Here is a 5,664-nt window from a genome sequence, read left to right as displayed (position 1 = left end):
CGAAGGTGAGCAGGGCAATCGTCGACTTCCCCAGCTTGCGGATGAAGGCTATCTCTCCTCCGCGCCACTGGACTTTCGATTTCAGGGTGGTAGAAGTTTCCTGCTCATGGACGGTAATGATCCCCCTGCAGACTTCACCGTTGACTTTGGCGTGACCGACCATCGGGATGGAGCCTTTGGAAGCTTTCAGAGTAAATTCACGAGCGAGCGCGTTCGCCGCATTCACGTCTTGAGTGGTGGCGATAACGATATTCTGGTCCCAGATGGGCCAGATACTAAGAGTGTCCACCGAGGAGGCATTCACATAGGCGGAGAGCAAAGCACCAAGCTCACCGTTCTGCAGAACCGTCTTCAGGGAGACCGTCATTCTGGGCTTGATGACGATCGTGAAGTCTTCTTTGCGGAGTCGAGGCATAGCGGTAGGCCGCCATTTCGTCGATCCAGCTGTTTGCGAGAGCTGATGGTTTGAACTTGAAGTATTTTGATGCACAGAAGCAGGGGCACTCACGGAGGGTCCGTCCACTGCCGAGGTGTTCAGGCGCTGCTGGCGTTTGCGAAGTGCCACCAACGAGAAGAGGCCTTCATCCACGATCTCCTGCGTCGGAGTGGAGGTTTCAGGAGAAGACGGGGCTTCTGCGACGACTTCAGTCCATGCCATCGTCTCGGGATCGTACCCGCGGCGAGCGGAGGCCGCCATGGCGTCCGCGGAGAACGCTGGAGACAGGCTGCTTGGCTTGGAAGTCCGAGTTAGGCCTGGCTAGGGCTCCCACGGGATGAAGACATAAATGGGCCTAAAAGGCCCAAAAATTGGCCCACCCGGTCGAGAGCGATGTCTTCGGGTGCCGGGTGATGTTAACCGTCGAGCACAAGCAAAATTTTCGCGGTCGTAGGGAATTTTTCGGTAATCCGGACGAAAATTGTCGGAGCCGAAATGAGGCGCGTCCGCTCGAGACGCGGCCGGCGATCGCTCAGTCCCCGGAATGCCTTCGCCTTTGAACGCAACGCATTTTATGAAAAGGAAATGGCGCAGTAAGTCTCACATCTAGGTGGACACCCCAACCGCACCGCCCCGCCGCGGTGGCTCAGTGGTTACGGCGCTCGGCTGCTGAGCCGAAAGACGCGGGTTCGATCCCGGCCGCGGCGGCTGAATTTCAATGAAGGCGAAATTCTAGAGGCTCGTGTGCTGTGCGATGTTAGTGCACGTTAAAGGGAAACTGCATAGGTTTTAGAAATCAACGAGCTTAAGAGGGTCGAATGTGTGAAACCTGCAGGTAAAGCATGCGAAGTCTTTTTGGGCTAGCACTTGAAATAGTGAAGTAATCGCCGATTAAAATCCGGACGCCATTCCAGCTTCTCCGCAGCGCACAATGCCAAGTGGGGGGCGCATGATGACGTCATCGAAGGTATGGGTACATCTCCAACGCACAAACGCGTGCTTTGAAGGAAAAAAAACCAACGCCACCGAAGGCGAACCCTGCCGAGAGTTGTTTGGCAGCGTCTAACGCGTCAGGGCAGGGTGTGGCTGACGACAGCGGTAATTTGAAATCATACCTTCCATGACGTCACGCTGAGTTTCCCTGCACTTCTCTGGTGCATTGAGGAGAAGCGCAAAATTCAATCGTCGATTACGTCACTATTTTAAATGCTAGTGAAAATACACTTGGCATGCTTTACCTGCAGCCTATAAAGATCTGTATCCTTGAATGTCGCGAAATTCTCAAAAAAGTGCTGCAGTTGCCCTTTAAAGAACCTCAGGTGGTCAAAATTTCCGGAGCCCTCCACTACGGCGTCCCTCATAGCCTTAGTTGCTTTGGGACGCTAAACCCCAATAAACCATAAACCATAAACCAACCGCACCGTAAGGGAAAAAAGGAAGGTGGGAATGAAAGAGAGAGAGAAAGAGGTGCCTTAATGAAGGAAATGAAAATTGGATTTGAGCAAAGGAAGTGACGCAGTAACTGTCTCTCATATCTCGGTGGACACCCGCAGCCCCTGATTATAGGCCGCTGGTTCAAATCCCTGCCGCAAGCTAGGCTCTAACTTGACTAATAAGTTTATGCTGCACGAAACGCTGAATTGTATTACACTATCCGGAACATTTTGTGGCAAACGGTTGGCATGATACGATTTTTTTTTCCGACGCGCGGTGCTGAAAACTACAACAACTACTACTACGACGCCGACGCCTATTCGACCGAACGATCTGTATACGCTGTCGCGTAAAAAAAAAAAAGCTTCAGAATTAAAGCAGCTGAGTTGAAATCAGCAGGGCTTACTTGCTGCAATGGCTCGAAACCTATGGCTTTCGGCTTACGAGCACGTGTAATTTCATCCCGCAGTCACGGTGGCCGCATATCGATAAAGAATAAGTGCGAAAATCCCAGATTATTTTGAGTATGGACGTACGCATGTAGCTATGGCACGGGAAAATACATGAATGCTCTTTTCAATAGATTTCTCGGATCATTACGACAGAACCGAAGCGACGAGGAGAACGCATTGTCCCCGCTTGTTCGCCCCATTAAGCCTCAGTATTGCGCACAAAGGAAACACAAATGGGCAACTGCAAAGAGAATTCTGAAGAACAGAAATCTGAGCTAACAAGTCTTGTTTGAAAGAAATGGCGTGGTTGGAATTCGCTTAAAAGGTTCAACACAACTCTGCAAAACTGGGAACTGTCCTTTGAAGTGAAAACTTTCATTTCACCTCTGTCATCCAAAATCGTCGCATTTTTTTTTTTGCACTGCCCTTTGTATCCTGTCCTTTGTGTTTTAGTTGGGCTTGCAAATACGCTGATGACCGGTGTGTCACCGTCAGTTGGAGCAATTAACATTTGCAAGCCTAACTACTCGAGACGTCTTTAGTCAGTGTTCGTCCGAGTTAGGGAGCCAATGCGCTTGTCGCCGGCAAAATATTCTTTTCCAAAGGAAGTAACAGGAGAAGAAACGACACGTGCTTAGCGTTGCGAAAAATAATATGCAGATCAAGACGCGCCCTTGCTAAGTAAGCATTCTAGGAATGTGTTCCTCGTTTTTTGCTAGATTCGTGCCTTTATCATTTGCTCATGTCACACATGTGTTAGCTGCCTGGATTCCAGGTGGTATAGATGCATAGGAGCTCATAGGTGCATGTTATGTAGCATCGGCTGAACCGCATTTTTAAAGACGTGATTGGCGATCCAAGAAACGTTTCAAATACAGCGTCCAGTCGCATAGCTGCTGGAACTCAACAGTGCGTGCGCATAACTACATGCAGTGGAAGAGTACAGTAAGAGCTCGGTAACTAGATATCTTAATGCGGAAGACTGGATTACTCGGACCCCCCCGGGTCCCATCAAACATGGCGTGAAACTCTCGGTAATTGGATGGAATTTGGGCGCGCTTGGGTAAATTTGGACAGGAGGCAGTGCTCGCATGTTCACAGGGCGCCAGTCATGCTGCGATGACGAGGGTGAGTGAGCTACTAAGTAATCTGGCCGCTATAGCACGAGTGGCGCTGGGGTTCGACCGAATTGTAAAGGCGACGTGGTACTCTTCGCTATCTGTCGAAAAGGTGCAATTGGAGGCTTTCTTGCTTTGTGATGTGCTGCACCATTTTCTTCGTTTTTGTTATGTGCCTTTCGCGGACCGTGATGCCTGCGTTCCTTGATCATCCCGGAGCTTACAATCGGTTTTCATTACGTCGTGTGCATGTATGCAGTGTATATGCCCCGCGTTGCCTGTGTATAGAGGGGTGGAGGCAGTTGGAACCTTGAGTGTCCTGAAGGACATTTGTGTTCGTTCATCCGACAGCGTGAGCACAGTGAATTATTTGGCGGAACTGAGCAAAACTGCTATTTCGACACTAATTTATCCCAGGAAGATGATGACAATTGCACATTTTTCCAAGAAAAAAAGCTGTGTTGCCGTGGGACACTTTGTTATAGTTTCTTCTGGTCCTCCTAATAATTCTGGATTCGGTTAATTCTGGCAGTTTTTCCCCTCCAGTCAGATGAGAATCACCGGAGGTTTGTTGTATTATCATAGGTTTACATCACCGAACAGCTCATGAGTAGTTTGCTTATGGTTTAGCACTCTTTGGGAGTGAAACGCGTTTTCTTGCCCTGCAAGACAGTTTGTGTGTGGACAACAAAGATCAACTAAATGGAGAGAGTATTTCCATCGCCCGAATCATGTTCTAATTACAGCGTTTTGATTTCCACCCGTAGTCGTCTGATCTCTTTTGGACACCCTTTGTTCCACTCTGCCACGATTATTGACGATGGTGCTGTACGGTCGGTTCCGAGATGTTCGCCGCGCTTTACGACCTGGCAACAAGCTACACAAACGAACCTATGAATGGTCTACGGGCGCCAGATAATTGGTTGCCCAGCCAACAAAGTACGCGCTGCGATTCCATCTCTTCCGTTCCCTCTCTACTTTTCATATGTTCTGTTTTTATTAACCCTGCTTTTCTTTTACTTCGGTGGTTCCCACGCGACGGCGCGGATCTGGAGCTCTCTCGGCTGTCGAGTGCAGTGGCGCGTAGGTCATTCCAAATCCGTGCAGGGTGAATTAAGCGAGCGGGATGTTAATTAACCAGAAAAGTCGGAAACAACTCGACCCGGTTAATTGGCGTTCCTATATCGTCGCTGATCGCGGTGCGGTTTTCCTAGCGTTCTTTCAACATTTTATTTTCTTTCTGTATCTTTATCGCTGAAAATCTAGCTTGTACTCACCATGCATTAATATTTAAACAATATGATCTATACCCCGCCGCGGTGGCTCAGTGGCTACAGCGCTCGGCTGCTGACCCGAAAGACGCGGGTTCGATCCCGGCCGCGGCGGCTGAATTTCGATGGAGGCGAAATTCTAGAGTCCCGTGTACTGTGCGATTTCAGTGCACGTTAAAGAACCCCAGGTGGTCGAAATTTCCGGAGCCCTTCACTACGGCGTCCTTCATAGCCTGAGTTGCTTTGGGACGTTAAATCCCAGTAAACCAAACCAAAATGATCTATTATCGAGTTGCTGCTTCTTTAATTTCCGTTACAATTTATTTTTCAGGTCATGAGAGTGGTATTCATGTATTTTTTCTCCATGCCTCCCTTGATTCCCCCTTGATTCTTTCCCTCTTTGAGTGTGAGGCAATTACTTCAGCTCTCATCTGCGCCCCGCCGCGGTGGCTCAGTGGTTAGCGTGCTCGGATACTGAACCAGAGTACCGGGGTTCGAACCCGGCCTCTGCGGCCGCGTTACGATGGAGACGAAGCGCAAAATGCGCGCCGTGTGCCGTGCGACATCAGTGAACATTAAAAATCCCCAGGGGGTCAAAATCGTTCCGGAGCCCTTCACTACGGTGCCTTTTTCTTCTTTGACTCCCACCTTCCTCCCTTCCCTCACTGCGCGGTTGTAGTGTCCACCGAGAAGTGAGACAGTTACTGCGCCATTTTCTTTCCTAAAAAAAAAAAACCTTTCATCTGCGGTTCAGAAGCTGGTTCCGCTTCTAGCGGAGAAGGCTTTGAAGAAAGGAAATTCCTGGTAAGTGTCCCACTCTCGGGTGGACACCTGAACCACGTCTTGCAGACAGAGACGAAGGTAGCGGGAATGAGGAAGGCAGCCAGCAACAGCTAATACCGAAATGTCGAGAAGCCGGCAGGTGTGATTTTAGCATACTTAGCTCCTACTCT

This window comes from Amblyomma mixtum, chromosome 1, assembly GCF_055824585.1.
Source record: "Amblyomma mixtum isolate Tamu chromosome 1, ASM5582458v1, whole genome shotgun sequence".
NCBI classification, from domain to species: Eukaryota; Metazoa; Arthropoda; class Arachnida; order Ixodida; family Ixodidae; genus Amblyomma; species Amblyomma mixtum.
This window is presented reverse-complemented; position numbering follows the sequence as displayed.